Source organism: Vicugna pacos, chromosome 25 (assembly GCF_048564905.1).
Source record: "Vicugna pacos chromosome 25, VicPac4, whole genome shotgun sequence".
In the NCBI taxonomy this organism is placed as follows: Eukaryota; Metazoa; Chordata; class Mammalia; order Artiodactyla; family Camelidae; genus Vicugna; species Vicugna pacos.
Window position 1 is genome coordinate 31,439,593 of NC_133011.1, and position 12,605 is coordinate 31,452,197.

The 12,605-nt window shown below is 42.2% G+C and overlaps 1 long non-coding RNA gene across 1 annotated transcript; it reads right to left on the bottom strand.

Annotated features, from left to right (window-relative positions):
* Window positions 1-8,883: 8,883 nt before the first annotated feature.
* Window positions 8,884-10,536, bottom strand: LOC140689157 (uncharacterized). Its single transcript, XR_012064034.1, has 2 exons — window positions 10,400-10,536; window positions 8,884-10,101 (listed from the first exon to the last, which is right to left on the bottom strand). It is a non-coding gene; the product is annotated as an uncharacterized lncRNA (long non-coding RNA).
* Between the last annotated feature and the right edge of the window lie 2,069 nt (window positions 10,537-12,605).

Genomic DNA, 12,605 nt, shown 5'->3' on the forward strand with positions numbered 1-12,605 from the left:
AAAGCCTTCTATGGCCTAGGTTCAGAACTCACACAGTCTTGTTTCTGCCACATTCTACTGATCAAAGTATCTTTAAATATGACTAATAGGATAAGGGATCTTAGAAATAAATGGAAGGACCCTTTCTTTCCAGTATTGAAAAGAAATGGACTCTGTTTTCAGCAGAATCTAGTGAAGCTAACAAATATTATTTGAATGAATGGAGGGATGAACACACCACACGTGACTGTCTCCAGCATCTCTGGTCCCTGGTTATCGAATATTGTCCTCACTGTCTGGAACTAGTTTCTTTGCCTTGCCCTTGCCCCTGCCCCCTCCACAGTGAGGCAGAGAAGTTTATCTGAAATGTAAGCCTGACATTGTAACCTCAGTGTTTCCCCCGTGCCTGCCAACACAGTACATCAACATCACCAGGAGGAGCTGTTTAAAAGAGACTCCTGCCCTCCACTCACTGAATCAGAATCTCTGGGCTTGAGAACTGGGATCGGTATATTTTGAAAGCTATCCCAAGGAGTTGGACGCAACTGGCCCAGCTCTAGGGAACCATTGGCTACAAAGTCGTCCAGATTCAAGTTTTTCAGGAAAGGTTCTCTAGCTGGATTGATCTCATCAGCTCAGACATTGCCTTCTTTAGGAAACAGTCCCCCTTTCCCTTCCCACCACCCCCAGAACCAATGTCTTCCTTCACTGTGTACTCACTACAGCCTGGTACAGACTTTGTATCTTATTATTATTCAAAAGGTGTTATTGAATTGGTTTACATATCTGCCACGTTCTCACTCCCCCTTCCCAAGCCTCCCCCCACCTCCCAAGGACCCTGTGAGGTCCCTAAGGTCATAGTCATCGTATTAACTAACTTCAGTACCTCCCAGAGGGCCTGGTACAAAACTGATCCAATCCAATCGATCCAAGTGGCCACTGATGGATGAACAAAACGTGGTATGTACGTATATTTTTCAGGGGTAAAAAGGGAGGAAATTTAGACACATGCTACATACACAACCTGGATGAACCTTGAGGACATTATGCTAAGTGAAATAAGCCAGTCCCCAAAAGACAAGTACTGTATGATTCCACTTGACAGAAGTACCTAGAGAAGTCAAATTCATAGAGACAGAAAGTAGCACGGTGGTTTCCAGGGACAGGGAGGAGGGGGAATGGGAGGTTATTGTTTAATGGGTTCAGAGGGTCAGGTGGACAACACAAAGGGGTTCTGGAGATGGGTGACGGTGAGATGGATGATGGTTTCCCAACAACGTGAATATACTTAATACCACTGAAATGTACACTTTGGCACAGTAGAAGAAAATTTAAGATGGTGAATTGTATGTCATGTGTATTTTCCTTTGATTAAAAATGAAAAGAATTGAACCAATGAAAGTAGGGATGGTCACCAGGCATTCGCTGAACACCTCCAGGATCGGAGTGTTTCCTGACACAGTGACTTTGCCAGAGACCAGCTCATGGCCGCTATTAAAACTTGGATTCTTTAAGATAATGGCTCTGCACGTATTCCATAAAGCCACTGATGGGTGGCGGCCAGCTGAGTTTGCGCCAACGCTGCTAGCTCCTCATCTATCTCTGCCTGGCTCCTGAGGCTTGGCCCCGCTCCCATCCTCCTCTCCACTCCTGCCTGCGGTCTCGGCACTGTTCTCTCGCAGACTTGGCGTGGCTCTGCCCCAGTGGCTGTCTCTGCCCCAGACTCCCACAGCTAATGGACCCTGCCCCAGACAGACCGGACGACTCAGCTGCCAGCTCAGGCCAGCCTCCTTGGAAGAAGGGATCAGATGAAAAGTTCGTTCTTAAATAGGGCCAAGGCCTCTGTCCTTAGAAACTTTCCTTTCTATGGTTCAAATTCTACCTTCTGAAACAATACAGGACAAACCCAACCCTTTATTGCATCCAGCAGCTCTTCAAGCACTCAAACACAGCTCTAATGGTCCTTCCCAAGTATCTCCCAGGTCTTCAGTTTCTCAGACAACAATTTTGAGATCCTTCCCCCCACTCTGTCGCCCTTGTCTGACCCCATGGCCGTTTATTCATGTTCTTTTAAAATATGGCTCTTAGAAGTAAATCCTCCAGATGGCATCTGACCAGTGCAGAGAAGAACAGGATTATTATTTCCAGGATGTGGACCCAAATTTGCTGAGTCCTGAAATGAATCCAAATATCCATTATGTTTTTAAACTTAGCTATAAACCCAAAGTCAGCTTGTTTAACCGCACACTTCCTACGTCAGCCCAGAGCGCAAATGATTGTCTGAAATGTCTGTGTGTGCTACACATTGAGTGGCCATTGAGCGGTTTCAATATTTTTAATGTCTTTTTATCTATTTGTCTTAAAAGTTAATTAATTTGCACCTAGCGCTTCTCTAGCCCTGACCCCATTTACAGTCAGGTCTCAGATTTCACAGGCTGAAAGTGGTCCTCACTTGCCTGGGCAGATCTCACCTCCTTCCCCTTGGAATCTGACCCAGTTATTTCTGGGAAGCCCAAGGGAAAGGCTCTAACCAGACCTCTCAGGTTCACTTACTCCAAGCTCTTTGCGACTGTCCTTCACCCTTGAAACCCTCCCACCAGGCACCAAATGCAGAGTCCCTGCCCAGAGTGATGTCATCCAGAATCTCCAAAGCTACCAACTGGAGACGCCTTCATCTCAGCAAGCCTCTCCTTCTGAGGGATGATCACGAGGGATGCCGCTGAGGACTCCTGTCCGCTCACTTTCCATCCGTCACTGCAAATCCAAACACAGGCTGGAAGTCTGCATAGAAGCATCTTTAGAATTCCTTGCCATTTGGCATCTCTAACACACAAACTAAGCAAAAACAGTGTGATTGCCATACAAACATTGCTCTGAAACACTAGAGATTGTCTAACGCATTTCCTGGGCCTCCGCTCCCTGTCCTGTTCAGATGATTAAGCTGAGACTCAGCAGGGAAAGTTATTTAAAACAGCAAGATAGGTGTTAAAATGCTAAAGCCAGGAATAAATCCCGATCTCCAGAGACCCCCCAGAAAATCATACACTCCCCCTAAGTTTCCCCGCAGTTAGGCACCTTCACGACATTTATCTGGCAACTTCAAGATACTTTTTAAAAAGTCATTAAGAAATTATGTTTTGTGTTAAACCTCAACAGTTCACCCAGCCCATTCCTCTCAGTTCACCTCAACAGTTTATTGTCATTTTCCATTGGCTACAGCTAGGTTTCAGTTGGGAAAATATTGATGAAATCCAGCAGTGATACTGCTAGAAAACACGAAGTCTTTTTTGTTTTAACTGTAAGTTGAACAAGTTTTTCCTTGAGGGCAAGTACTAAAAAAGGATAAGCAGGTGAATCTCAGATTTTTCTGAGACTGAGAGCTGGTGTTCCTGTCCTATTGGACTTGCTATTTTCTATAAATGTGGCTCTGAGCCAGGCTTCTCCTTGAACTATGAAAAAATCATTATTCTCATCCGCACCTCACATTCCTCATGTGTAGAATGGGCTTCTTTGATGTCTCTTATGATCTCGAGTTTCCTCCAGATGGAAAATGGTACCTGGCAAGCCAGGTGACAGCGTCGTCCCATCTACCTGTTCCTCCATTCATTCACGTATTCATCAAGGATTTACTGAGACTAAGTCATTGAAGAAATATTTACTGAGCGTCCTCTATCTGCCACACACTGTTCTTGGCGCTTAGAATATCTCAGTGAATGGAAAAATAAACAAAAGAGAGAAAAATTCCTGTCCTTCTGGAGCTTACATTCTAAAGGGGAAAGTAACATAGAAGATTAGTCAATTACATAATATATTACAAGCGATAAGATCCATGAGCAGAAAGAACAACAGGCCAGGCAAGGGGAGATCAGGCAGACTGGGATGGGGTAAAGCCAAGGCTGCCATTTTTCTTTTCATTGTGGCAAAATATACACAATGAAAGTTACCACTTTAGTCATTTGTAAGAGTACCGTTCAGTGGCATTATGTACATTCACTTTATTGTGTAACCATTAGCACCATCCATCTCCAGAGATTTTTCATGCCCACAAACTGGAGTTCTTTCCCCATCAAACACTAACTCCCCATTCTCCCCTCCCGCCCAGCCCCTGGGAACCACCACTCTACTTTCTGACTTGGAATTTCACTCCTTTAGCTACTCATGTAAGTGGAATCATGTAGCAATTGTCCTTTTGTGACTGGTTTACTTCACTTAGCATAATGTCCTTCAAGTTCATCCATCCTGTAGCACATGTCAGAATTTCACTACTTTTTAAAGCTGAATAGTGTTCCATTGTGTGTATATACCACATTTTGTTTATCTGTTCATCTGTCAATGGACATTCTGATTGTTTCCATCTTTGGCGTCTGTGAATAATGCTTCTGTGAACATGGGTGTACAACTATCTGGTTGAGTCCCTGCTTTCAATTCTTTTGTGTATACATGCAGATGTGGAATTTCTAGATCATATGGTAATTCTACACTTAATTTTTTGAGGAATCACTATATTCTTTTCCACACCAATTGCACCTTTCTACATTCCCACCAGCAATGCACAAGGATTCCAATTTCTCCACATCCTCGCCATGACTTACTGTTTTCTAGATTAAAAAATTTTTTTCTCTTCTTTTCTTCTTTTTATACAAGATGGTTAATTCTTTATTTGGGCGCCAGTGGAGGATCCATAAGTAACATCAACTCAGCCATAAAGCTTTTCCCGCTCACGTGACTTTGCCGGTGGGCAGCCCCCCTCCCCCAACCCCATGCAGCTTTCTCAGGGGATCTGAGCTGTTCTCTTTGGTTACTTGTGGGGTGAGCTGTGGAAGCCAGACGAGGCAGCAATGGAAACAGCGCAAGAGGAGAGTATGGTTGTTTCCACAGCTCAACACCAGAGCCTGAGGGTGAGTTGGAAAAGGCCCCTGTTTTTGTTTTAGTAGTAGCCATCCTAATGGGTGTGAAAGGGTATCTCATTGTGGCTTTAATTTCTATTTCCCTAATGATTAAAGATGATGGGCACCTTTTCACGTGCATATTGGCTATTTGTAGATCTTCTTTGGAGAAATGTTTATTCAAGTCCTTTGCCCATTTTGAACTGGGGTTTTGTTGTTGATAGTGGTGGTGGTGGTGAGTTTTAGGAGCTTTTTTATATTCTCGATATTAATCCCATATCAGATATGTACTTTGCAAGTATTTTCTCCCCATTCTTACTTTATATATATTTGAGGCTATATTATTAGATGCTTCTAAATGGAGATTGTTATAACTTCCTGGTAGATTTTTTTTAAATTATGAAACGTCCCTTTTTACTTCTTATAATACTTCTTGACCTAAAGCCTGTATTTTCTGATACTAGCAGAGCTACACCAGCTTTCTTTTGGTGAGTGTTTACATTATATAACTTTTTCTATCTTTAGTTTTTTTTTTTTGTATCTTTAAACTCTATCTCTTGAAGTAGTGTATAGTTGCTTTTTTAAAAACCAAGTCTGACTGTCTATCTTTTAATTGGATTATTTAGTTCAGTTACATTTACTGTAATTATTGATATGTTTGGTTTGTGTGCGTGTGTGTGTGCCACTAATGCGAGAAACCTGAAGAAATGATGAATGGGAGGAATTTTAGCAACACATGGGCAAGTGAGCCTTCTTCTGCCTAGAACTCCTCTAGGGAATGTGTATTCAGAGCCAGCTTGACTAGGATGACAGTGTGAGCAGAGAAGTTCAACTGCAAATAAAAGAACATTTCTCTAATGCTCCTCTGACTCTATTTCTGGTTTCTGAATTGCCTGCTGGTGAAAGAAATAGTCTATCTTAAAGCAGAAAAAGTAGACTCTGAGCTCATTTGTAGTAGTCTACAACCACCTTGCTGATGACTTGTTCCTTGATGCCTGGCACCAATTAAATACTCATGAAATGTTTGTTGAATGAATAAGTGAATAACACAAAGTATGAAGCTTAATGATCTTCTTATCTCAGGCATTATGTAGCTTGTCTGACCTTGGGCAAGTCAGTTCCCCTCTTTGGGCCTTATTTCATCTTGGACTATTCCTAAAATGTGAGCTGCATTTCCCTCCTACCAAAATAAGATGATGTTCAAAAGCAGAATCACATAGTGAGAGTCACCCTCTTTCCGATTCTCTTCCAATAGTTCCGTTTCTTCCAAAGGGAAAGTCTCAATTTTCTATTAGTAAATTGTTAGCACCTTTTAAACAGCTGCTGATGTCTCATTTTAAAAAAATGTTCCATTTTTAACAAAGACAAAGTAGGTCTCAGGTTCAGACTTTGCCCAGAATAATTAAAATTTGATATTGTTTCATTTCCATGTTGTTTCTTTTATACAACTCTTTATTTATGATAAGTGATATAATTTATAACGTTCAAAATTTCCTTTGAAAATCAGTCTTACTTTTTAAAAAGTGGGTCAAAGGAGCACAAAGGGTAAATGACAATGCACGTGACATATGGTCACAACAAAAATACTCAAGATGGTATCCTGTGGTTGGCATTTGACAAATTTGTGGCTGCTTGAATGTCTCAATCCCACCTTCTTTGGGAGAAACATCCCAAGATGTGAATAAGGCTTGGAAGCCTCCTTTTCCTCTGGAAGTGGACAAGGACAGCCTTCTCTGCCCCAGGGTTGCCTGGTGGGGGCAGGAGATCCAGGATGGAATGATTGAATGCTCTTGGGATTGTACATGTGCAGGGAGTGATCCAAAGATAGGAGATAAAAGCCACGCTGGTTGCAGGAGGTTTGGAAGTCCATCAGTGACTGTCTGCTCTAGTGAAATCTATGCCAACCTGATGACCCAGCAATTCCACTGGAATTTCTATGCTTGAGACAAATTAGTGTGCATGTCCACCTAAAGACAGGTACAGGCATCATTCATCCCAGTCAAAAACTGGAAATAACCCAAATGTCCCTGAAAAGTAGAGTGGAGAAAACATTTTGGTAAACTCGTTCAACCGAATATTTACGCTGCAATTAAAAAAAAATGATGAACTATTACTACATGCAACCACTTGGATAAATCTCAGAGATATAGAGGAAAAAAACTCACAAGCACAAAAGAGTAGATATTACATGGTTCGACCTGTAAGAAGTTCAAGAACGGACAAAACTAATCTACAGTAATAGAGGTCACAAAAGTGATTACTTTCTAGAGGGGACAATGAATGGACTGGAAGGACACATGAGAAAGCCTTCTGAGGTGTTTGGAATATTCTATATTTTGAACAGGGTGATGGCTACACGAGTGTGATCGTATTTGAGATGGGCACATTAAAAACTGTGTATTTAATGTTGGAGAAGGTGTGGAGAAAAGGGAGCCCTCCTACACTGTTGGTGGGAATGTAATTTGATGCAGCCATTATGGAAGACAGTATAGAGATTCCTTATGAAACTAAAAATAGTTACCATATGATCCAGCAATCCCACTCCTGGGCACATATCTGGAAAAAACTATAATTTGAAAATAACTACATGCTCCCCAATGTTCATAGCAGCATTATGTACAACTGCCAAGGTATGGAAGCAACCTGTGTCCATCAACAGTTAAATGGATAAAGTGGATGTGGTATATATAATACAATGGAATACTACTCAGCCATAAAAAGGAATGAAATAATGCCATTTGCAGCAACAGGGATGGACCCAGAGATTATCATACTGACTGAAGTAAGTCAGATAAAGACAAATATAATTTGATATCACATATGTGGAATCTAACAAAATGACACAAATGAACTTATTTACAAAACAGAAACACTCACTGACAGAAAACAAACTTATGGTTACCAAAGGGGAAAGGGAGTGAGGAGGGATAAATTAGGAGTTTTGAATTATCAGATGAAAACTACTATATATAAAATAGATAAACAACAGGGTCCTACTGTACAGCACAGGGAAGTATAATCAATAGCTTGTAATAACCTATAGTGGAAAAGAATATGAAAAAAACAACTAACAAACATTTCCTCAGCTGAGTGATTATGATTAGCATTATCAGTGATAAGTCAAGTTGATTGAATGTACCCTTGACATAATGTGATTAAAATGACAAAAATGGCAAAAAAAAGTTATGAAAAAGAATATATATATATAACTGAATCACTATGCTATACACCAGCAACTAACACAACATTGTAAATCAACTATAATTTAAAAAAAAAGGAATTGCATGGAAATGCTTATAATAAAAAATGTGCATTAAACTCTAAGTTGTATTTCAATTAAAAAGAAAAGCCCAATAGCCTGAGGAACATCCAAGGTCGGGCACCCTGGTGGCTGCACACTAATTAGGTGATGGTTATGGCAGGTGCTTGGCTGTGTGCTCAGCTGCCCAGCTTCCCTTGGTCCCGGCTGATTGCCAGTTTCCCTAGCCTACCTGTTGATCCTCGAGTGACCTGCTATCCTGCCAATAAATTCTCTTTGCGTTTGTCTTAGCCCTAGTCTCTCACTTTGTTGGTGACTGACGTCCCTTCCTGGCATATAACCTAGATCTGGAAAATAGGAACAAATAAAACAACAAATGTGATTGTATTTTGTCATTTGTAATGAACGAAGATACGTAAGAGGCATTACTATTAGTTAAAAAAAAGTAAAAGAAATTGGAGTGTGAAATGTTCAGTTAGTTTGAAACCTGAACATCATTTAAAACCATGCTTTACGAGGCTGCCTAATTGCAAAAGCTATAAACTCTCTTGGGAAAACAATCGTTTAAAAAAACGTGACATTTCAAAATGTAATACCAGTCAGGACAAACTACCTCATGCTGGTTATTGCAGCAGAGTTGTTATTTCAGTTTAATGGGATACTTTAAAAATACAATTAGATCTTTAGACTCTGGCAGAATAAAAACAGGTAACAAAATGAAGATAGCAGGTATATTGGAAGATGCTGTTACATAAGGAAATTCTTTTGGTGAACTTTATTTGAATCAGGGTGATTCATAATTGTATAATTAGATACTTCAATTTAAACATGAAATGCAGTAAATTACTCAAGTGGCAAACAAAGCATCTCTCCCTGGTATTTCTAAATGAAATATATTGAGACATTGACATTGGTATTTTTTTTCCCAGACAAGAAGTTGTGATTAGTTGATAGCCTGATGTGTGCAAACATTTCCTCTTAGTCTGGAACAGGAACGTTCAGGATACCTGTTCTGTTTTAGCTCACACTTCCCTGAGGTCTGAGTCTCCTGGAGGTTCCTGAGTGGCCACGTACACAGTGCATTTTGGCAGCCGCTCATAGATTTGCTGGGATGTGCGGGAAGGACCTTTGGCTGCAAGGCTGACTGGCTTCCATTGTCAGAATTTCAGACTGAACACTGAAACTGGAGTGGTTTTCCTCAAAGATCCTGACTTCTTGTTATTCACAATCCCCCTCACCTTGTATGACGGCTGGACCTCATGACTGGCTTCCAATGAACAGAAGTGATGAGAGGACCCTGCCAGGGTTAGGTTACAAAAGATTGTGACCCCTCTCTTTTTTTCTCTGTCTCTTTTCTCTGTCTCTCTCACTTGACTGGTCCGGTGAAGCCAGCTGCCACGTTACAGAGAGGCTCCCAGAGCAAGGCGCTGAGGGCAGCCTCCGCCAATGGCCAGCAGAGAGCTGAGGGTCTCATCTCAGCTGCCTCCAGGGAACTGAATCCTGTCAACCGCCTTCTGAGTGAGCTTGGAAGCAGATCCGCCCCAGGGGAGACTTGAAGTGACAGGCTGATTATCTCCGTGTGTGAGGTTCCTCCTCTTTACTCCCTTCTCCTCTCCCCTCCCCCATCCCGATCCCTTCCTTTGTCTTCTCCTCCTCCTCGTCCTCCTTGTCCTCCTTTTTTTCCATCTTATTTACAGTCTCATCATGTTTCATTTAGATTAGTGATTTGAAATTTTTGTTTTTAAACCAAGTTGTTCTATTTTTCAAAAAAAGTAATCCGTGGGTGCAGCTGCTCTTTGAAACTTGGCTCTTCTCTTCCGCATTTTGCCTCTTTGGCCTCCGGTGATGCCTGAGTTACCTCCACGAGCACAGTTGAGACTCTATGACCAGGACTGGGTCAACTGTCTTGTGACTGGTCTATACCGATGCAGCTATTGCCCACCATTGTCATCTTCTCTCTTCTTGCCTGTTATGATCCTGAGGGAAAAAAAAAGAACAAAACGTGGCTTTTCTTAAAAACCGTCCAGGTGTCCTGTTGCACTAAGATAAAAGCCAAACCCCTTAGCATTCACAGTCAAGGTGAGTCACAGTCTGGTCTGAACTGACCGGGCCACTCTGACCTGGCGAAGAGGGGGAACCATGATGGATGGAGAGACCAACTGAGAAACTTTTGAAAGCATTCAGGTACTTAATGAAGTCCTGCACTAGTAGGTGGTGGTGGTGGTGGTCCCAAGAATTCTAGCTTGGTTCGTTCATTTGTTCTGCAAACATTTACCTGTTGCTGAAAAATGTGTTACATCTCAGAGTTACAGCAACCTGGATCCTCGCGCTAGACCAAGCAGCACTCAGAGACTTGGAGAACTCAGGTTTATTATGCCAGTAGGCCCAAAGGAATTAACACTCCAAGCTCTGGACCCTGCCTGTATGTTTACACCAGCTTTTATAGGCTGCCAGGTTACACGTTGCAACATCATATGCAAATGAGGTATAACAAAAGTTGACTAATTAGGAACAAGCTTTGTAGAAATGGGCCAATCAGGAGTGAGCTCTATGCAAATGAAGTACTACAAATGGACCAATCAGAAGTTAGGGAAACGGACCAATCAGGAGTGAGAGAAATAACCAATCAGAAGTGAGCTTAGGGAACCAATAGACTATTAGGGGTAAGTAAGCTGTTTCAGAGGCAAAAAGCGGGATAGAGCCTCTGGACCAGGAAACCAGATGGTGCTGGCAGGAGAGTAGTGGCCCTGCCTGGGGGTCCTGCCTGTCTATTTATGGGGCTTCCCACCTCAATCAGCTAGGTATCTTTTTTTTTTTCAGATGCTGAGGAACCCAACAGTGAACAAAATAAACAATTCTCCCTTTATGAGCTTACATTTTACTGGGGGAGAAGCAGGCAATAAATAACAATAACAGCAACATCAACTACAAGAAAGCCAATTATCTACTATCCTGGGTGGCAGCTAAGTGCTATGAGGAGAGAGAAATCAGGGACTCGGGGACGGGGCCTGTTGAGAAGTATTGCTGTTTAAAATAGGATGGTTAGGGAAGGCCTCAGAGAGGAAGTGACATTTGGGGAAATGGCCAGATTGCATAGACTCTTGCAGGTCATTGTAAGGAGAAGTGGTCTTGGTCACTGAAACAGGAGCCTGCATCTTCTGCTCTGGCAAAGCGAGTAAGTTTGATAAATCATGTTGCCTCTGCGAGCCTCAGTTTCTTCATCTGAGTAATAATGATTTTTGGGGACTGAATCGTGTCCCCCACTCCCAAATTCATATGTTGTGGTCCTAATCCCAGAACCTCTGAACGTGACTGTATTTGGAGACAGGGTCTTTAAAGAGGTATTTAAGTTAACATACAGTCCTTAGTGTGGGCCCTAATCCAGTCTGACTGGTGTCCTTATGAGAAGAGGAGATGGGGACGCAGACACGGAGGGAAGACCACACGACGACACAGGGAGAAGCGGGGCTTCTGTGAGCCCAGGACTCCGGCCTCAGATGAGACCACCCTGCGCACACCTTGATCTCAAATTTCTAGCCCCCAGGATTGTAAGGAAATAAATTCCTGTGGTTTCAACCACTTGCTGCTTTGCTGTGGCAGCCCTAGCTGACTGATACGGATGCCTCCCTCCAAGAGTCATGTGCTTTACAGGAGATAATATGCTTAGAAGAATGTTCACTCATTTATTCTGTCCACAAAAATGTATTGAGTGCCTGCTGGATGCCACTGACATAGGAATGCAAACACAAATTGGTGAATATTATAATTTTTTTTATTGAAGGATAGTTGGTTTACAACATTGTGTTAATTTCTGGTGTACACCATAGTGATTCAGTTATATATATATTTATATATATATATATTTCCTTTTCATGTTCTTTTTATTATAGGCTATTACAAGGCATTGAATATAGTTCCCTGCGCTCTACAGTAGGATATTATGATTATTAAAAAGAGACAAGTTGGCAGGTGAATTTTGCCAAACCTTTTTTTGTTTTCCAAAATGGCAACAACAGCATCTCATCCTTGGCCTGATTCATTAGGGAGCAGGGGGATGATGGAGTTTTGTGCTTAATTACAGGTCTCGCGTCCCTCTGTTACCTCATAGCCTTACTTCTTACTCAAGAGGCCATAAATCTCACTCAGCATGAGGTCATCTGGCTGGAGCGAGTCCCCAAAGATCCTACAGAAAACCTGACGCTAAATAATCAATGACATGGTTGCCAACAAGGGCTGCATGATCCAGGATCCTGTTCCTTCCAATTTCTAGTGTGAATCACCCACTAGATTTCTTCACCCCGAGCCCAGTGCAGGAGCGAGACAGCACTCCAAGGAATTGGAAAAGGGATGCTTCATGGCAGCCCAACCCCAGGGCTGGAAGTTTCCCTGGAAATCCGTCATCTGCTTGGGCCATCTCGCTCCAAGACAGATGCACTGACCGCCCCCCGCAACCCCAGCCCCAGAACTACTTATACTGATTA